Raw genomic sequence first — 22,415 nt, 5'->3', positions numbered from 1 at the left:
TCTCTGTTCCAATCTTTCCACATATTTCCACCTACCTCTTACCCAAAACCTTCCATCTTAATTCTGTCAAGCTCATGACAAGTCTCTGGCTGATCTGAGACAGATTAAAAAGTGCAGAGTGCAGGCTGAATAAAGGAGAGAAAAGCGAGTTAAATAAATCTTCATTTCAACAATTTGAACCTTATTGAGTCTGAATCATCTAGGGACGTGCTTTTTATTAAAAGGCGGGCAGTGGCCGCGGCTCTGATTGTAATTGCGTTGACCCAGCCCCCCCACCCCTGTTTCACGCGCACTCGTGCACGCTTCACTCCGACATCTTCTCTTATCAACACGCTGTCCCGATAAAGTCTTGTGCTTTCAACCTCATTAAACCTCTCATTTATATTAAACAGCCGATAAGTCCTTCTACCCCGGTATGCATCTCCCAGGACGCACAGCTCCCGCAAGGATGTGATTTTTACTGCACCCACAATTCACCAGGGCCGCAGCTCCCACACCCAATAATTCTCCCTTTTTTTTTTTTTTTGTAAAACCTGTCATTTGTTCACAAAAGCCTCAGCAGCACATCCTCTTCTTTTCTCTCCCCCTCGTCTCCATCCTGCTCCTCTGTCTCCCTGCTGCTCTTGTTGTTACATTTTTACTCCCCTTTTTCTTGGCCGGGAGCCAGCAGAGTGTTGTGAGATATCAATATTAGCTGGGGCCTCTTGGTTTAAAGCGTGCTTTAGAGTATAGAGTTGAGCCACGCTGGACTGTCTAGCTGCAAGGGAGCTATCTGTAATAGGTCCTGTACAGAGAGTTCTTTTCCAGTGGATTCCCCTGGCTGCCCACAAGCTGCTATAAAGAACTGTGAGAAATTAGGTTAATACCCAGGTTTTATTTTCTTCTATCTGCTTTTTATTTTTCCCTATCTACTCCCAAACTCTTGGTTTGGTTGTTTCTATCCAAAATACCACGTTTGACAGGCTGTTGGCTCTTGAATACTCAATAATATCTGTGTACACTGGTCCCAGACGAGCCACTAACCATGTTCAGCTGTCAAGACTGACATACACTGACTGTGAGTGGGCTCAATAACCACCAGTGCAGCACATTGACCATGTGGCAAATGTCACTGGTCCATTTACTAGGGCTCATTGTTAGAGAGAGCTATCTATTGGTCTATGGGAAATCCATTGAGCTTTATCCAGCTCTGACTACTGCACGACCCGTTTCACACTGCTGAAGCAGAAAATACCGAGATGTAACCTGAGATTGATACTGAAGCACCGGTTCTATGTTTTTGGTGTATTGGTGGCACAGCACTGGGATCCATTCTACTGACCCATTTTTATGTGAACACCATGTGTGTATCACCTTGTAATCCTATATTCACAAACTGAAATAGAAGGAATAATACTTACACTTTACATTCTTCTATAGTTAAAAAAATGACCTACAGCTTTATTGAAATGTATTGTTTAAAGTTGTTCCTTTCTGACTGTTTTTATGTAATGAAATATCTTTCTATGATAAATGTGAGCGGAGATCTTAGCATTAATATCAAGTAAAAAATTTTAGTGCTTATCAGAGTTTGCTAATGACAAAATACCTGCAGAAGTATTACATAGCTACATAGCACTTTGTGTTTCCTGCTAATCCTAGTTAGCTAGTTAGCGAACACTGATATGCTAAAACCAATGTTGCTTTTCTTAAAAGTTATTCAGTAGAGTATTTATTTACTTGATGGAAAAAGTACTTTGTTAAATCACTTGTTACTTGTACTTTGGTGTTACTCTGTAAAACGACTTGAAACATGTTGTCATGTAACATAAACCATATGCTATAGTTCCACATGCAAACACAAAATTCTGGATTCTGGGCTAGCTTAGCGTTAGCATGCTGTCTGTGCAGATGATTGCAAAGTGCTGAAGTTGTGTTAGCTGATTGTAGCATAAGTGCGCAGGAGGATTTTTTTTTTTCTTTCTATTAGTGGTGTACAGATAACCGAAGAACCTTTGTAACTCAAGTAATGACATAATTGTAACTACTATGATGATAATTACTCCCCATATGGAAAAGATATATATAAATCTTATAAAGTTTTTATCTGTCTTGTATGAAACTTGTATGAAAAGCATACAAGAGTGAAAACACATATAAGATCCCTTGAAAAATTATATAATGAAACTTGTATGTTTTGTATACTTACTAAAACAATATATGAAAGTAATGAGAAAGTGGCCACTTTCATGAGTAAATCATATATGTCTTTACTATTTCTTTTCCATATGGGTCAGTTTAGTACAGTAACATGTTACATTACAGTTAAGTGTTACTTTGAATGTGTTACACCCAAAACTGGTTAAAACTAAGATGGTGATTGGTAGCTCCTTGTTTATCACATCTTAGCATTGCAGCATTTGATTGTTCACGCTTGTTAGCATGTTGTCCTGTATTTGATGAGAAAAAGCAACAACAACAAAAAAAAATACTAATTTGACTCCGTTTCCTTTTTCAGTTTACGAATACTGTAAATACAATACATGATCCAAAAAAGTCACAGATTTGGAATGTATTTGAAACCTAAATCTGCACGTTACTATATAGTTTAGATTAGGCAGTGTGATTGTTTGTCTGTCTGATGAGTTGTAAGCAAGTCTTTTCTCCCCGGTCCATGTAGGAAGTCCCTGGCAGCCCTTCATTTTTGGAGCATCCTCTTAACTCTATTCTGGAGAGCCATGAACGACGGATCTCCAACTCTCTCTATGAAACCACAGAGGGCCCAGACAGCGTCTCCACTCCACGAGCTAATACGATCGGACGCATTGGTGAGTGTAACATGTCAACACGTTTATTTCATTTTCCCTTTCTTCACCTTTATGTCTCTTTCACCTTCTGCTAGATAGAAATTACTCCACAAATTGGATTTATTTTTTGGCCAAGCTCTCCTGATATACCCTGATGGGAACTCGGGTTGAGTTGTTAACCTCATGTACACTGAATGTATTTTCTGACATGCCCAGATCAATTTTAACATTAGCCAAAGCACCTCTGAAATGCATCGCCTTCACACCCTCACCCCCCACATCACATTCCAAGGTGTGCTGTTTCACTCTTTAAACCTCCCAGGGATTAATGTCAGACTCAATCCTCCCCACCTTCACTTCGCTCCTGACTGGTTTCACTTGGGTCAATTTCCATTCTGCCCAGATGACATCACCAGGCTGAGATCTCGGCTCTTCAGATGTATTAGAATTGGCAATTCAATCCTCGAGTAATCACTGCTGTCATCTCAGTATCAGCAGACCTTTCTCATATGCGTGTGTGCAGAAGCTGAAGGTGACTGCATCAGTGTGGGGAGGGCGTTATTCTGGGAAATGATGAAGTTTAGGAAAATGTATCTACAGCATTTTTCATCCTTCATTCCTTTTTACACCTCTTTTTCACTCTCACCTTCCTTAACTCACTTTTCCCTCACATTATCTTCTTTATCCATATTATGCTTCTTGCCCTTTTGTCTCCTCCTTGCCCAATCAACTGTCTCCTCATGATCTCTTTGTCTTTAGTCTTTCTCCTTTGTCACCTATCACCCCGTCACCCTTCTGTACACTCTGCAAAGTGAATTTGTAATCTATCACTGATCTACTCTTTCTTCCTTTCTGCCCTTCTCTCAGTCATTCTCCTGTTTCTTTTCTATAACCTCCCCACCATCCCCACCCCAAGAGTGGTGCCACACTGCCACTGATCATAGAAGATCAGAGACTGTGTCAGAAGCATCTGATGGTTAATTAAGCTTTCAGATCAATAGGGCTTGCCCCTGACACTCTCGCTCCCTCTGTCTCCTCTTCTTTCTTTTTTTCCACTCTTTCATCATGCTTTTCTCCTCCAGCCCCAATCAGATGTTTTCAAATTGGTTGGGTTTTTCTCTTACTTTGACTTATTTATTCCACTGGCTTTTCCAGTGCAGGTTTTTCAGAACACTGCTCTGATCATGAGAAGCAAAACTGTGGGGGCACTGATGGAAATGTTTTTTTTTTTTTTGGGCGATTGAAACCTCAAGGGTGTGTAGCTCTCATCTCATTCTGAAGAGTGGGAGTCAAATGAGCCAAGTGGAAAAGTTTTCGAGGTGGGGGCGGAGTAGGTGCTAAAGCAGTAAGTTATCACAGCTAAAGCTCAGCTGAGTCTCAGATCTTTGACTCGGCTTGTCTCGCTGCAAGAATATGCCATTTCCTTTTCTTCTGTGTCTTCGGGCTGCCTCTGAGTCACGTCCTCGTTAACCCATGTCTACTTTCTCTGACATGTCTTCATCTTTTAAACTGACAAAATTCTGTTATTTAAGTCTACTGCGCAGTAACATTTATTCCTATTTATTTTTGCAACACAACACAGCTGCTGTGAAAAGACATGTAGCTCTGAAGAAGTGCTACAATAAATATGGTACTCCATCATAGAGTTCAATTCAAATCAATTTAATTTTATTTATACAGCGCCAAATCACAACAACAGTCGCCTCAAGGCGCTTTATATTGTAAGGTAGAGCCTACAATAATACATACAGAAAAAAACCCAACAATCATATGACCCCCTATGAGCAAGCACTTTGGTAACAGGAAAAACTCCCTTTTAACAGGAAGAAACCTCTGGTAGAACCAGACTCAGGGAGGGGCGGGGCCATCTGCTACGACTGGATGGGGTGAGATAAGGAAAACAGGATAAAAGACATGCTGTGGAAGAGAGACAGAGATAATAACAAGTGTGATTGAACGCAGAGAGGTCTATTAACACACATGAAAAGGAAAAACTCAATGCATCATGGGAATCCCCCAGCAGTCTACACCTATTGCAGCATAACTAAGGGAGGATTCAGGGTCATCTGGTCCAGCCCTAACTATATGCTTTAGCAAAAAGGAAAGTTTTAAGCCTAATCTTAAAAGTAGAGATAGTGTCTGTCTCCCGAATCCAAACTGGAAGCTGGTTCCACAGAAGAGGGGCCTGAAAACTGAAGGCTCTGCCTCCCATTCTACTTTTAAATACTCTAGGAACAACAAGTAGGCCTGCAGAGCGAGAGTGAAGTGCTCTAATAGAGTGATATGGTACTACAAGGTCATTAAGATAAGATGGGGCCTGATTATTTAAGACCTTGTATGTGAGGAGCAGGATTTTGAATTCAATTCTGAATTTAACAGGAAGCCAATGAAGAGAAACTAATACAGGAGAAATCTGCTCTCTCTTTCTAGTCCCTGTCAGGACTCTTGCTGCAGCATTTTGGATTAACTGAAGGCTTTTCAGCGAGTTTTTTGGACATCCTGATAATAATGAATCACAGTCACACATTGTCCTTGAACGACACCCCATATTGTATGTTGCACCATATTGGATACTTAAAACCTACAGCATACACCATATGGACAAAAGTATTAGGCCACGCCTCTTTGAATTCAGCTGTTTTCTGTTCCATTGCTACAGCTTTATAAAATCAGATATTCCCCAATCACCCTGTAACTGCCACAAATTTGCAGACCTGGTAATGTTAGAGAGCGGGGTCACTGAGTGCTCAAGTTCATAGTGCATAAAAGTTGCCAGTTACAAACCTCCTCTGGCCTTATCATCAGCACAAAAGTGTGCTAGGAGCTTCGAGGTATGTGTTTCCATGGTAGAGCAGCTTCTGTAGGTGTAATGTGCTTTTGTCCATATAATGCATCTTCTTAGATTATTTATTTTATTAATATTAATAATAATAAAAAAATACAATACAAGTGGAAAATATCTGTCCAGCCAAAATCCTTTCATACGCAAGCTGAAAATGTTTGTTTTTTTTTCTGAGCATTTCTTCTTGGACAAGTCTCCTGTCTTTACACTTGGGAAATCCCAATTCCCTCTTGATTTTGAAACTTGTTGTTATGTTGAAGACATGTTGATAGATGATGCATTTATCTTCTTCTTTTTTTTCATTTGCCCCGACAGCCCCATGAATATTATTTTAGAGTTGTGAGTGGGCGTCGTAATTGGAAACTGTTCCTGATTGCTCACTCTGTCGCTGAGGAACTGAGTGCAGTGGTTCATGTTTAAACGTCTGTCAGTCTGTGACCACTTTTGTCAAAACACTAACGTCAGAACTGTGAACTATAGTGTTGAGTGCTCATGTAAGCATGTAGAAATGACTGCTCTGTACTGATGACTTAGAAGATCAACTTGTTAACAGTCATCACAGCTGATGGTTCCCAGTGCAAAACCGTGTCTAGTTTTCTCCCTTGTACATGCTGATTTCGTGGGGGGTTAACGCCTGAAGTGTAGTGAGGTAGTCAGATCCTGGATGGCAAAAAACAGGATAAGACTGACGTCACACTCTAATCACAATCCATAATAATGGGTGAGCATCTGTAAGAATACAAAAAGCCAGGGTAGAGATTTCATGTCATTTTAATTCTGTAAAAAGAAGTGATGCTTCACTGTCCTCTCTGATTTGTCCATAAATAAGTGCCGATGGCTTACTGTTATCCACGGCCCTTCATGACCTTGGACATGATTTAATGTCAGCAGTGTCGTTATTTACTTTGGAGGCAAATAGCATAAATATTCCTGACATAATCTTACACACGTAAATTCATCTGCCATGCAGACAACAGCTACCTACTTTAATTTAAATGAAGGCAACGCATAGTGTTGTGAAAACACGTGTGAAGCTGTCACAGTGAAGTGCATTCATCGGTGTTGATGGTAAATGTCTGCGGGTTAGACAGAGAATAGCTGTTTTTGCTCCATCTTCTTCTGCTTGTTATTTCATATGGGGCTCAGACATATTGCCTGGTGCGTGAGATGTGACAGTTGTGGTTAGGGGACAGATATCGAGATTGGCTCAGCAAGGTCAGCAAGCATACAGCCGCCAGGGCTTGACTGACAACTTGATTTTGAGTGCATCTAACCTGCTAAATTTCTGAATCATGAAGGCCAGAGGTGTGGAGTTTGGGATATGGTGCGGCGCACTTAGTGCATTACCTACAAACTAAAAAGAACTACACGCTCGCGCAGAACCTCTGCAGCTGCTTCTACCCACTGATGTGAGCTGTGCATTCCCCTTTGGAGCAAACGGTGATTACAGACAAAACTCTGAGGCATTCCATCTCTTAAAAGACAAACAAAGGAACTCTCTAACCAAATCAAGCACTCTCCTCTGATGCTCCACTGCATTACGCTGCCTGCGCCTCTATAAATGAATCGAGACACAGAGGTAAATGGGATGGAATGGTTTTGCTGCTCAAGAATTAAGATCTGACTGTGATTGCGAGTTATTGCAGATGGCAGCAAGTCAATTCAGTGAAAATGTAAACTCCATATTTCTGCCAAGCCATGATTGTTGTTGTCGTGCTCTCTGTGTACTGTTAAAAAAAAGAGCAAATAGCTGCAATGCTCCTCAGATGCCTTATCTCACCTTACCTTAAGTATTGATCAGAAACCTGGCTCTCTAGTCTACACCCAATATTCACAGGCTGCCTTTCTTCTGAAACACGAGGAAAAGGCCTTGAGTCTCTGGGGTAATTGGTGCAATTGAATGAAATTATAGGAATCATAATCATGGCAACAGCAGAGACATGCTCACACAGGAGACAGGTGCTATTAAGCTAGTATAGTGCCATTACATTGATCATGTGGACACTTTTGCTGTGATCTTGCCTGTAGTATTTTGGGCTGTCATTCAGGACTGTCTGCTTGGTGTGCAATTCAGCTGATCAATAGTTTCAGGTAGTCCCATTCTTGGATTGTTTCAGTAAGCCATGCAGCTCTGTGATGCTGTCAGCGTTAGCTTCACACGTGCATGAACACATCATGGCCAAAAAGCTGTATCTGCAGTCAGCAGGTGGTGAACATAAAGCACTCTGCTTGACTCCATGCTCAAAGTAGATGAGTTCTTCACTCTACTTTTTGCTTTTTTTTCATGCTATCCTTCCATCCATGCCCGTGTTTTGCCCTCTAAAGGTGAAGGGATAGAGATCTACCAAGTAAAGTAGCCGTCTCATTTACACAAAAAAGTAGGAAAGAAAGAAGGAAAGAGGAAATATGCAAGAAGGAAATATGGAGCCAAGTAAAATCTCCTGCATGTGCATACTGTGACAGCGACAGTCAGGGTTTTGCCACAAAGGTCGTTAGCATCACACCCAGCTTTTGCCTTTCCGTTCTGTCTAATTGAAAAGTGCCACCGGGTGTGGGATCCACACGCTGGGGTGAAAATTAAGGCTCGTGCACAAATGCTTTCTGTGCATGTGGCTTTTTGACCCAAACTGAGTGCATGCCTAGCAGCGAGGGACAGGTAGTGGAGTTAGACTGGAGGTGGGAACCAGGCGAGCAGAGTCCTGCTGTTGTCACACAGGAAAGAAGGTGTTTGCAGGATGTAATGTGTGCGATGCAGGCAAGGGTGTAAAATCCTGCAGGCACATTGACCCAAATTAAAAAAACAAACAAAAAAAGGTACTTGTAGAAGTTTATTTTACCCTTTAGTGATTAAAAATCCTATAAAAAAGTCATCCTTTCTTTATGCTCACCTGTCAGAAGAATAGCGAGCTCTTTTTAAAATCAGTGTGTGTATATAGTGTTACCCTGAAATTTGACCCTTTTCTCTGCTTTGCTGTGCTTATTCTTTTGAAGTGGCGTGAGCGTAAGTTTAGCAGCAATCTTTTTAATGTATTCTGTAAAAAATAAAATAAATAAATAAAAGGCAGCAGTATTTGCAAGATGCACTTTCAAGATGTTTTTCCAAAGAAAGTTTTGCGTGACATATCACCTTTAAGTTATGAAAAAACATGAGCGTGGTAATTGGCGACAATTATGGGGGTGAAGGAAGTTTTACTTTTAGAAACACTTGTGCATATCAGCAGTGTTGTATTTAAAGTATAATTTGTGTGATATTGTGGGAAAGGGAGACTCTAATCATAAAAAGTACCACACAGTAACTCTAATTTGTGTATAAAGTACAAACTAATGTTATAAACCAACCCGTTACAATGAATCAAGTGAAAGTACTTTTTTTTTCTTTAACATACTGTTTCTGGATATTGAGCCATGTTTCCCTACAAGGAAGAGATTGTCATAAAGCCAATCTACTAAATGCGCTGATCAATAGCATTAATGAAGGAATCCCTTGTGGAACACTGCTGAAAAACGGCACCGATGTCCCTTGGTGTACATAAAGGCTTTCGGCTTCTGCTGGTATGTACTTAGGGTGATTACCCGCTGCTATCCGTGTATGGGTCTGATAGCTGTGACAGCATGGATCAACTAATGACCTCTCCTCCATCCACATCAATAGGCCAAAGTTTCACAGAAGGAGGAAAAGGAGGAGGGAGAACATAGAGGAAAAGAAAGTGTGAGAGTGCGTGATGGGACAGAGATGGAGGAAATCGAGCAGGAGAGGGAAGATGGAGTGAGGCTATTAGTGTGACCTTTCACCTCACAGCTCAATGTTTCAACAGGTAATGCTTGGTCAGAGGGCAGAAAGAAGAGAAGAGCGATACTCTGATCTATTTGGATGGATGCAGCCAGGTGGCCTCTGGAGCCAGAGAGCTCATCCGTCTTCGTCCGCACGCTCTGTTAGAGGGAGCAAGAACATCTTTGCTTCAGTATTGTGGCATCGGTATCAACTCATAGGAATTTCAGAAACATGTGCAGAGAGATTGGCGTGGCTTTAGCAATGTAAAAGTGAATATGCAAACTGTTTAATTACCTTTCACCTTGGAGGTTATGTTTTTGGTAGCGTGTGCATGCATCTCAACTTTCTGTCTGTAAACAAGATAGCTCGGCAGGGGTGTAGAGTGGGGTCATGTTTAATAATGCTTTAAATTTTGGCTTACGTCCACCAAGGCCTGCAAGGTCAGCTTAATTATTTATTGGTCAAAAATTGACAAAAATCCTTAAAACTATGATTTTTGCAAGTGTGGTGTATATTGTAAACATGCAGAAGGTAGTGTATAAAGACTTAAAAAGTGATAATAATGTTATATAGAGCTGTTTACTGCTAATGTTTGTTTTGACAACATACAGGGAATGATACATCAGGATTTTAAATGTCACATTACTTCGGACCTCTGACATTTTCTTCAAGGTTAAATAAGGTCAAACTTTCATAAAATGTATTTTATCTTTAAAACTTGGTTAAAATTCTGCTGACTTAGTTTGTATTACTAACATTTAGTAAATGATACTGGATACTGACCACATCTGACATCTGACCTCTGACCTAACCTTTACGTTTCTCTGCCTTTCTTTCCGGTTGACCCCAAAATGTGTTATATCTTCATAAAAAGAATGAGAATGAGCTGCCTAGTTCATTAGAAATCTACAGTCATAATAATAAACAATGAACTCAAGTTATTCATATCCAATTATTTCCAAATCAGTGGCTATTATCCATGACCCACTCCTACATAATGTTGCATAATAAAAGTAAACATCTGTCATGCTGCCCTTTTCTGATTTTACATTTAAAATTGAATTTATACAAAATACAACACCGTTCCCTTAAAAACTACCAGAATGTGAGCTGCCTTGGCTGAGGCAACACTGAAAAGTCATTTTCTAACATTACAATTAACAGCCAGGGTGATCATGTTGGACTTCAATAGGTGTCAGCGATCCTGTTAATCCTTCACAATGCACTATTATTACTAGATGGCAAACCACACCAAACAAGCTGATTTATTTTTAGCAGAACAGAAGATGTAATGAGAGGGTTCCCAGGGTGTTGTCTTCTGTGAGCCTGCTTCTGTCAGTGTGACTCACATGAGGCTATCTTTAATCACAGTGTGAGAAAGGTCATGATGACATCATCAGATTGCCACAGGTCTCTTTCCTTAACCCCAAAGATGGTAAGCATCTATGTAACAATTACCTAATAGCCCCTTTTGTAAAACATTAGCCTGCTGTGAACAATTACTCATTATCAGAGTAAAAATAGTCCCTTCACGACTCAGCATATGTATTTCTCAGATAAGTGAGTTGAAGTCCAGATAACTGCATGAAAAATTCCATAGTTTCTGTCGTTTTTTTTTCTTTTTTACGTCATCACCTCAGGGTGCTTTATAATGTAAGGTAGAGACCATACAATAATGCAGAGAAAACCCCAACAATCAAACAACCGCCTGTGAGCAAGCACTTGGCGACAGTAGGAGGGAAAAACTCCTTTTTATCAGGAAGAAATGTCCAGTAGAACAAAATTTCAGAAGAGGGGCAGCCTTATGCTGCGACTGGTTGGGTGTGATGGGAGTAAAACGACGCTCAACAATTACAAGAGAAGGCCTTAAGAATATTCTTGCTCATTATTTCATCAGCACTTTGCATTAAGAATCACTTCTCCATAACAAACAGAAGTGACTTTCAAAATGCCTCCATCACTAGTTATTCCGAGTTCCAACACACATGACTGTTCACCGTGTCGATCTGGCTGGCTCGTCAGCTACTGTGAGGAGCTGATAAAAGACAATGGTGTTAAAGCAGTGAGTGAGCTGCTCCATCTGAGCCTCGCTGTTCCAAGTTGCTGAAAAGCGTCTGCCTCTATTCCCACTCCGCCCTTTGCTCAGCCAAGTTTTATGAACCACAGTGTGATTTAACTCGTATCAACATATTGTTCCCTGTGAGCCATTTTCTCTTTGTCTTCTCCAGCCAACCTTAGTCTCGTCTGTTTCATTGTCCCGGTTAGTCATGTTCAGAGTCAAGTATCATGAGTAGGCGGGCTGTGATTTCCCTCTATGCTGATTATGCTGACAGCTGCAGAAAAGCATTCGCTGCAGTTTCTAATTATATTTTCACCTTTGAAAGCATCGGCACGGCCCCGGTTTTTCCTGCGCACTCTTCATACAGTGCTGTAGTGCATGTGCACATAGGCACGGAAGTGGTAACTGTAACGACTTTTCTTCTGCAGTGGTGGTCACTTGTGTCAAGGGGTCCTGACTGGAAATATTTCATGAAGCTGGGAGAAAAGCCTGCAGACTTTCTAATTAAAGCAGTGTCCTCTAGCAAAGTGGACCGTGACACAAGTGTATGTAAGGTGATTATAGATGGTGTGTCGTCTTAAAGAGAGCATATTGTAAGTTTGAGCAAATGTTCTGTCCGTGTGTGGTGTAAGTGAACATGCACTAAAAGTTTTAAAGTTTTATTTTGGGTGGGTTTTTTTTGTTTTTTTTTAGAAAGACATAGTTAATACTCTGTGTCTGTTCAGGGTTGCTGCTGCAGTCAAAGTCTCTGTTGCTGATGCAACCGAGAAGCAATTCCATCTACTTACTAAGGGAATGTAAATGCAGGTATAAGAAAAGCCCCCGTGGAAACACAACCGCAGGGCATCTTTTACTGACACTGTCGCACTTTTGCTAAACTGACTGTAAAGCATGACATTTGAAATTTTGAAGGGAAAATGACTAAGTAGTGCTGTCATGACAGAAAAGGCTCAGAAAATAAGGTCAGATATATCCTTAGAATTCTACACGTATATTACTTATACAGATTTACAGAAGCAAAACCATATCTATTTATTCTCACTTTAATAGACTGTGCAGATTTTACTTACCTTCATTTCCCTTGATCCTAGACATTATTGAAAGAAACTATCATAATAACTTGAGAAATTACTTCAACCACTTTTATTAATAATCAAAATTCAACTATAAAATAACTGAATTTTCTTGGTCTGTCTACTGTGAGAATGATACATTTAGCTTAGCCTAATTGACTTCCTGGACTTATCACTGCCATTACTCCAATACTCCTGATTTACAGTACAGGGGGAATTCAATCACCTGCGGTTCTCTGTCAAGCTGTCTGAGTGAGAAATGGCCTTCATTTCACCTGTACAGTGTTGGTAGCCATCTTACCTGCTTTAGATTAGCAATCTAAAGACAAAAGGACTAGGCTCTCAGTAGAACCGGTTAACAGATGCAAAAGTATGGTCATGTGAAAAAGAAGGTTTCACATGACTTTGCAGTCATGGGTGTAGTTAGTAAAAAACTAAGTACCTCTATAAAAGCAGCCTTTGTAAGGAGCATTCAGTTTGCTGGTATGGTGCACTCAGATGTGTGTTAACACAATGCCACAATCTTCCCAGGAGTGTACATCCATGTAAATCCCCCCCAAGGTTTGACTGTGACTCTGCAGGTCTCAGTTAGAATGTTAAATATTAAAGTTTAAGTTGGTAGATTAGAAAATGACTGAACAAGTATGGCTTGTTTGGAAGTGTTCCCCCTTATCTTTTAAGAACAGCAGCACGGCTGTTCAATTGCATCTGAATGAATCAAATAGTGGAGTTGTTTGTTATGTAGTGTTACAACACAGCACAGCGCAAACACTTCATACCACCTCTGAAGGACAGTGATGGAGGGGGTCATGATTTGGGATTGTCTTGGAGCTACAGGACCTGGCCGTCTTGCTGTCTTCAAGTTGACCGTGAGGTCCTCTGAGACAAATGTTGGGCCAGCTGTTGGCTAAAGTTTGGCTGAAAATAGTTCATGCAACAGAACAAACACAGCAGCAAATCTACATCAGAATAGCTAAAGACGAATCAAAGTTGCAACAGGCCAGAGTCCTGACCTGAAACTGACTGAAATGCTGTGGCCAGACCTTAAAAGAGCCCATTTAAGACTTCCCACAAACCCCAATGAAATGAAACAACACTTTTTTAAAGAGCACTCCATGATTCCTCCGCAACGACACAAGACACTGAAAGCTGTACAGAAAACAATTACTCCAAGTTAAAGCTGTTAAAGCTGCAGTTACCAAACCTGACAGTTTCTTTTAATGACCACTTGAGCCTTGCTACACAAGCAAGTCAATCCCCATAGACTTTCAAAGTAAAATGTCAGCCTTCACAGCAATATGGTGGTACTACAAAAACTCTTTGGCCTCCATAGATAATTTCCCAGTTATAAGAACTGTACGGCGGAAAAGCTTTTTGGTGTTGTTTTGTGCTTCACTGGTTTGGATTGGACAAATCTCCTCTGTCACACGTCAACATGGCAAATCACCTAAAAAACGCACCTTTCCACATTGACTTTCATTGGCGCTGTGAGTGCTGGATAAGCGCGCCTTTATTTCTGTCCTCTCCCACGCAGCTCTGTTTTGATTCTTTGTTTTTTTTTCTTCCCTTTTTTTTAATCTCCAAGTACCGAAACTAAACTATACCGCTCGCTGCTGCATTGATTGGTGCTGAGATTTACTTCCACAATGTGCATTTATCATTCGTCGGGCCCCAGTGAAATTAAATGACTCTCAGATTCACGTTGGGATCCTGCCAGAGTAAATATTGTTGTCTGCTGCTAGTGATTACACACAATTGTTCCTAAGCTATTAAATTTGCAAAATACCTCTGTGATAATGGAAACAAAAGCAACGACCACAGGAAGTCCAGAATCTCTGAAAGACTTTGTCTAATGGCAAGCAGGTGTGTGGCTGAATTCACGTCTCATCACTTGTCTCGCGTTCGGATCGGCCACGAAGAAGTCGTGCGCAGATCGGCTTTCAGAATGAAGCTTCCGCCTCTTCATTGTAATGCCACTTCTCATGCTGTTGAACAACCCTTCTGTTGCCCTTGGCGCTGAGTGCCAGCACATTCCCCATTGACTTTGACTCCTGAGGAGCAGCAAAAGAGCGATTCAAAGAAGTCCTCAGCGGGGAGGGTCAGGCGGGACAGAATACAGATCAGGGAGAGGCCTTTTTCTGCTTGTATTTGTCCTTGGAGGACAGTGAAGGAGAATAGCTAAAACTACCCGGGTCCAGAACTTTTGCCTGTGACATTAAGAGACTGGATAGACATTAGAGCACTTTGTGTTTGTCTTATGAGTCCTCATGGCCACTTAGACTTTCCATGAATGAACTGTGCTATCATTTAGAAGATGTTTGTTATTTCCTTTCAGTACTGCTACTCCAGATAAGAGCAGAAATCCACTAGTTTTGCAAAATAACGTCCTCAGCATTATCTGTTTGCAGTGTCATGCTGTTAATTAGGAACGCAAGATAAAATTATATTTACACAAATATGTCTGCACATGGGGTGTGTGCGTTTAAAAAAAAAAGTTTAATAAATGGGTCTTGACACAGTTTTGTATTTTATAATTGAAATGAAGCTCAAATATACGCGGTCACACTCCATTTGCTAATCAGTCTCTCCTTGTCCTGGTTTTTCTCAGGTCGCTCCCAGCTCTCTCCGACTGTGAACATGCCACAGGACGACATAGTAATGATCGAAGACGACAGGCCACCCCTGCTCCCTTCCCACCTGTCTGACCAGTCGTCGTCCAGCTCCCATGATGACATGGGTTTTGTGGGAGAAAACCCAGTTCCCTGGATTCATGAGCTGCCCGGACAGAATGAATGGTAAGCTGCAGGTTGTTCTCACTTTGTGGGAGAGTCGGCTGAATTATTTATGGCTTGATGGACTTCAGACGGCCCCCTTTGTGGGAGAGAGTAGGACAGAGTTTATATGATGTGTAGGCTGGCTAGTTTGTTAGCACAGCCAAAGTCTCCACCGCTGAGGTGGGAGATTATGTTTACCCAGAACTGGTCCAGGAAAGAAGAGCATCACAGTTTTTGGATTGAAGATTTTGCAGAATGTCATACCAGTTAATTATGATTATTTATTTATTTTTTGACCGAATGTGCATGCATTTTCAGCAACTATTTCCCACATTTATTAGATAGTGTAATGGTTTTTCCTTGGTAGAAATTGGTAAACGGGACAGTCTTACTGCCGTAACGAACCAGGAAATAAAGTTTTCATATCGTACACCAAGTTCACTGTAGGACAGTAATGACATTCTGCTTTAGGGCTCTGCTTGGAATCCTAAAATATGAGTCTGGGTATAGGTGTGTGTGTGTCTGTGTGTGTGTGTGTCTGTGTGTGTGTCTGTGTGTGTGTCTGTGTGAGAGAGAGACTGTAATGGAATCAGCAGCAGTAGTCACACAGCAACACTCTTGGGGACCCATATTCTTCTTCCAGCACTCCAACCCTCACCACCTGTGGGATTTTGGCACCCCACTCAGTCTGCAGCCCGACTGGTGCCACCCTCCTGACATATTTCGGCATGTAAATGAGACTTGGATTCTTCAACATTTTCAGAACAACAAGCTCTTAAAGAGTTTAGCTAGATAAGAAGAGGAACCAGTAGACACAAAGGAAAGAAAAGGGGTGAGGGTGTAGAAAAAGGAAAGGCATTTCAACCCTTATATCTGCTTTAAAATAGCCAGTAGTTACTCTAAAATTTCCTGACATTTCCTGAATTGATTGCATTGTTCAGTTACCGGAAATGTATTTCCAAGACATCCAATCATCTTGTAATTCTTGTCGGAATGACAGAGACAAAAGAAATCAGCACCTGCATTTCCACTCACCACTCATTGTTTCTAATTCTTGCATTCTTTCTTTGTTGTTGCTGGTGGTTTTTTTTTTTTTTTTGTGATGATTGGCTGTTTGAGGCCACATGGATGGATGCAGCAAGTGGCTTGAAGATGATGTTTTTGGCTGCCACAGATAGAGATGCTCTGTCTGTTTCTCTCCTTTTTATTATTATTATTTTTATATCGTTTTCCCTGGAGACTCTCTACCCTCTCACTCTTCTTTTTCTCTCTCTCTGTCTCATTCATTATAAATGACTGGATTTGCTCAGCATGCCTGTTGTGCACGTGATGTCAGAGGTTTGTCATAGTGGATTAGGTCCACAGCGCATGGCTGAAATGCACTCAGGTTTCCTCACACGCTCCCCGTCTATAAACTCACACAAATGCACAACCGCACGCACATATGCACACGCACATGCATGATGTAAGCCCATAAGGCAGGAGTGCACTATATAGCACTGCCTAGGGTTATTCTGAATAATTCATGTCTCTCTCTCACACACACACAAACACACATCATGCACACATTTTTTTAATGCAAATGCTTACAGCTGCTTAAACGCATCAAGTGTGTATCATCATTCTGACTGACTTACACCCTTTCTCATTTCCCTTTTCAAGTGCCCCCAATATCCCACCAAACACACACGCACACACTTATACACAGAGTTAACAGGCGTATTGAGCCAGCAGGGGATGTGGGTCAGCCAGACTCCAATGTACCGGAACTGTTACTTTTTAATTAAGCTCTGCACCAGTGCTGCCAGGGGTCTATATGCACTGAATATGTATTGTACAGAACTGTGAAAGTCTCACCTTTGGCTTCCAGTATTATTCAGCCTTCCATCGTCTTGGGAGATGCCTTGCCAAGGCCATACACCTACAGTGAATGCACAAAGTGCAAAAAAGGCTGGTTGGCTGATAAAATCATTGTAATTCATGACCTTTCTGTTATTGGTCTTCACTTTTTTCACTTACTGGAATTGAACAAATTCACATTTGGTGTTTTCTGCTATTTAATTCCCTTTATTCATTTGTTGTTGTTGTTTTTAATCACTTTCACTCTATGTGACTCTGTTCACACACACTAATACATACCAGCTGCTTTGTGACATTCATTCAAGCTTAGTTTGTCTATCAGTCGTTTCTGTTGCTGATTTCAGCCTCTAGGATTTTATAAAAGTACATTCTCAGCTTTCAGTTCAATTCCATTCAGCTCAGTTCAATTCAGTTGTATACATGTTGTCTACATAGCACCCCGACAATCAGACGGCCCCCTTATAAACAAGCATTTGGCGACCATGGGAAGGCAGAACTCCGGCGTAACCAGAGGCAGGGCTGTGGCCATGTGGTCATTAAGGAAGATACCCCATCTCATATATATTGTGATGAAATATTAGAACAACCTGTTATTTATTTTATTCTTAAAATCACTTGGTACTATTTCCCCATGGTGCATGTTTTGAGTAGGTGTGCTTGTCTTTGTTCATATTTTACCGAGTGAAAACGTAAGCCTGTGTTTCCCTCCCTTCATACTTAGTGCTCCCTCAGCGTTTCATCACTTTTACAGGCCTGAAATGAACATAAAATGAGTTGTAAATATTACAACTCTGCGTTTGTAGATCTTAAAATGGTAATGCACAAAGAGCCAAGCTTTTATGTGTTGTTGCTATATTACAGACCGTTTTATTGCTATGGTTGTTACTACTGGCAGTGACGTGTTGCGCTTAGTCAAACTAGATTGGGACTTGAAGTCAGTCACTAGATAAAGTCTGCCCTAAAGTCTAGATAATCTACTGTAAAAGTTCCTTAGAGATGCACTTGACTGAAGCTGCAGCCAGCTGTAGAAATCGGTGTTTGCATTGCTTAAGTCCAAGATGTCAGTGAGCAGGGTTAAAGAGTGTGTGAGCATGATTCAAAGAGTTGATGGAAGCCAGCACGTCTGTCAGGTTCCACTGGGTAAACAAGTGGTTGTAAATTATTACTTTGAATATCTGTGGTCCTGACCTGAAGCAATAACTCCCTAAGCTGTGCCTCCTCCTTCCTTCATTGGTTTGAATCCAAAGCCAAACAGGAAAGGCCATGTCCAAATGATTTACAGCACAACAGATACAAAGAGAGGTTTGATATTACAGCTTTGCACAATAATTTGGATCAGTGCAAAGATGAAAGGTTTTTTTTTCTTCCAAACATGGAACAGTGTCAGAGAAATTTAAAAAAAGAAAGTGTATTTTAACGTCAGGCTCTTTTAAAGATGCAAATGAATGTTTCTAGTTTCCACCTGGTTTTCATCCCACAAGTTGACAAAGTGCAGTTGCAGGGTGTGTCTGTAAAAAACGGTCCACTTCTAGTTGTTTTTAAGGGCGCCTTTATACTCCAAATAATGAGCTTGTTGTTGTATAATCTCAAGAACTCTGAAATAAGACATCCAAATTTGCAAAAAATCACATTTTAAGATGTTTACTTTCAGTCAGTTTCAAAACTAACTGCTTTCTAAAGTGTCCCTGAAAGGTCAAAGGTCACTGCAGCAAAGCCCCAGCAAATAGAAGAAATGCTGCAAAAGCTCACAAAAAAAACCCAAAGGTGAAAAACCTTCCAGAGAGACAATAATGTGACGGAACAGCTAACAGTAGGGGACAAGCTAACAGCTAAACGGCTAATAGCAACATGTATCTACAGTATTACATGACCCATGTGATTAAAACACACATTGCCTGCATCTTTTTCTCCCTCACAGCACAGAAGAATCCTCTGCTTCTTTTAAGTCTTAGTGCAATCCTTCGCATGTTTTGGTTTCTATCTCTTCGGAAGCTGTTCCCTAAAAACACTTCCATTGTGGGGTTTTTTTGCAAGATTTTTTTTTTTACTTCCTTTGTGTTTCATTCAGTTTCTGTTGTGTTTTATGTGCTTTTGCAGTGTTTTTCTTTGTTGCTGGTGTTTTCTTATGTTGCATTGTATTTGACCTCTTAGGGCCACCGTAGCTTAGAGACAATCACAAAGTTTTACTTTTACCTTTGATTCTGTCTGCTCAGCACGATGGGTTACATCTGTGTAAATCTGTATGAATACTGCTCCTTCACAGTAATCCTTCCCTTCGGTCCTTCGTGAAATCCTCACTGAGGATGCATTCAGCTGCGTCCTTCAGAAGCAAAAGTACCAGTTCTTAAAAGTACTCACATGTTCATATTGCAGTGTAGCATGGGAAGAAATCAAAATAAAAGACTGTGCTTGGGAGAAGACAAGTGCTCAAATCATCTTCTTGAAGATGAGTCTCTGTGAGAGAATGCAAATTTCTCTCCTCCTAACAATAAAAGCTTCCTGTTTCCACAGTGATTTGGTTTTTAGTTATTTAGCTCCTCATTAACCCACCTCTATTTCTCACACTAAATGTAACTGACTCTAATAATAAATCAAAGTTTAATAAAGTATTCATGACAAGTATTCAACTTGTCAAGAAATGAAATGTAACAGGTGGCAAAAGTAATGCTTGTAACAGCTTATCAACACCTTTGCCTTTAATTACAAGATATTATAGTATATACTGCATTTTATGTTTAAAATTTAACTTTTCCCCATAAAGGCCGTTGTGTGTTAAATGCCCAACTTTGAAAGATAACCATTTTTACACGGTAGTGCAGTGTTTTGGTCTCTGTGGCTAGTTCCACTTGGATACCCTGTAACTGTTCTGCTACTTTAAACTGTTGAACTGTAACCCTTGACAGTGTTTACAGTTTAAGAGCTGTTATAATATTATAATTGCCTGGGAAAAATATGACCAACTGTTTGTCATAGTTTGTCCAAGAAGTTCATTCAGCAGTTTTTACCACTCAACCTCAAAGGCTTGGGGTGTTGTCATCACCCCGGCGGGTGGGTGGCTAGGTGGGCGATGTGGACACCAAAATTCATGAATATGATAACTTGAGAACCTAAGTGATGTATGATTTTCAAAGTGACACCACAATTGCATCTCCTTGCATCTTTTTTATTTGAATACCGGTGATATTAGACATTATAAGGTCAGAGGTCAGATTTTCTGAACATCTTGCGAACACGTTAACTCAAGAAGGTCACCAGTACAAGTCACGTAGGATTTTCAAATTTATAGGTGTACTTACTAAGAGCTACTAAGTGGTGGCACTGGCAGCCAACAGTTTTTGGCAATTGAAATCTTAGCATTTAAATTTGTGTGTTACTAATAATCTGATATCTCAGTCTCTTCATTGCCCCCGTTAAACCTTCTTATCTAAATAACATAATTTTGTCTCATTTCTGTGCCCAGATGCCAGTAAAGATTCAAAATAAAGCTACTGGAGTTCAAAAACTAATGACTGATGTTACAGTGCCTACGTCCATTTTCTATATACAACTTGGAATTAAATATTAAACCCTGGGTTTCATGGAACACCAAGTTGCGGGGTTACCTGCCAATACAAGTTATTTTAAAATAATATAAGTATCACAGATGAAGACTTATTCAAAATTACCCATCATTTTCTCACTTGGACCGTTAGGGGCACTGTCACAACACTAATCTACACAAGACTACCGTGTCTGCCCTCGTCCTGCTTTGGACCTCAGCCTGGGTAAGGCTGACAGAGTGGAAGATGGGTGTCAATTCTCATTAAGCGGAGAGAGAAGAGAAACGGACAGCAAGAGCGACGGAGAGGAAGCATGAGAGCGAGAGAGAGACAACTAGACTGTGTCCTTCTCTGTCTTTGTGAGATGTCACAGGTGGAAACATCATTTCCCAGGCAGCTCCGAAACACTCTGTCAAGCAGCAAGGATGGAGAAGGACTCCAGACAAGCGTACCCACACATCCATTTTTCACACCCGCAAATACACACAGCCGTGCCGGTGCTCTCAGTCTCACGAGTGTTTAGATACACATTGGCTGGTAAACAATTTCGCAAATTAACATATAAAGTGGAAACGGTTCGCGCGGACACGAACAAACAAACTTTGCAGGCGGACTGCCTACTTCGGTTGACTCCCTAATAGTCTCTGTCATCAGCAGTGTAACTAAGGATCACAAGTGCTCTGTTAAGCACATGTTTTTCCCATCAAACTATCAGCATAACTACATATAAATGCAAACAGCCCTGCAGCACAGGCGTGGATGCATTCACACACAATTTCACTAATCTCAAATTTCCATTTAAGTTGGTAGTGACTTAAAGGCCAGACGGCTCACACACTCACACAGCTTCACAGCATATTTGGACCTTTTTTTTCTTTAAATGCTATCATTCCCTTCTAGATTTATGAATACGGTGAATATGTCTCATTTCTGTGCGCTCCCTTCACCGACTTCCTGCATCGCACACTCTGTGTCACTGTGACAGGAGTTAAGCTAACCTAGCCTGCGCACGCACCAAAATATATCTTTGCCCGGTCCTTGTCAGTCGTCGTCGTGTACGAGCAGACCGGAGCAGTCCATCTAGCCAAACTCAATTAAAAGCTTCGTAAACCAGGCAGGGAAAGAATGAGAGGGTCGGCACAGGAGGGAGCAGACGGACAAAGAGGTCTTAATTGATCTTGTTCTCTCTCTCTCTGCCTCTCTCAGCAACTTCATCACAATTAAAAGGGAATTACGGCAAATCGCAGGTGCAGCTGCTCCGCTGTGTGGCACTGATCGAACCGCGCTGTCTTACAGTTTTTATATCCGCGTTTAAAGTCTGATGATTTATGTGTGCAATTAAGCGAGTGAAGCAAAAGCAGCTATATGAGACATCCCTTGTTAAAATCCACTTGCGTTTAAGAAATAAACAAAATAAAAGTAATCTCGTATTTCACCTTTCTTTTCTACTAGCCAGTATTTGGACTGTCTGGTGTCCACTGGTGCACATGCTAGGAAAACAAACCTCTGCACCAACTTCTCATGCAGGACTTCATACAGTGATTGAAGGCAGCTCCAAGCTCCCCGACTCAGCTATGCATCCAAGCAGTCAACTGAATCGCCCTCCTCAAACCTCAGAATAACCATTTCAGAAGCACCTTGCTGGGCATTGCTCTCCACCTCTTGCCCCCTCTCCAAGGCGCTGAAACTAATACAAAGAACCCCACTCGG

At 41.0% G+C, this 22,415-nt stretch overlaps 1 pseudogene across 1 annotated transcript in view; it reads left to right on the top strand.

The window, feature by feature from the left end:
* The window catches only part of LOC309713985 (partitioning defective 3 homolog), a 360,712-nt pseudogene that overhangs the window by 199,669 nt on the left and 138,628 nt on the right, over positions 1-22,415 (top strand). Inside the window, exons 15-16 of the transcript XR_014280682.1 lie at positions 2,660-2,807; positions 15,141-15,327. The product of XR_014280682.1 is annotated as a partitioning defective 3 homolog (transcript). The remainder of the gene's footprint in view (positions 1-2,659; positions 2,808-15,140; positions 15,328-22,415) is intronic.

The sequence above is a fragment of the Aulonocara stuartgranti genome (genome assembly GCF_965226115.1).
Source record: "Aulonocara stuartgranti genome assembly, chromosome: 9".
Lineage (NCBI taxonomy): Eukaryota > Metazoa > Chordata > Actinopteri > Cichliformes > Cichlidae > Aulonocara > Aulonocara stuartgranti.
The sequence above is the reverse complement of the archived record's forward strand: the minus strand, read 5'-3'. Positions and strand labels throughout refer to the sequence as shown.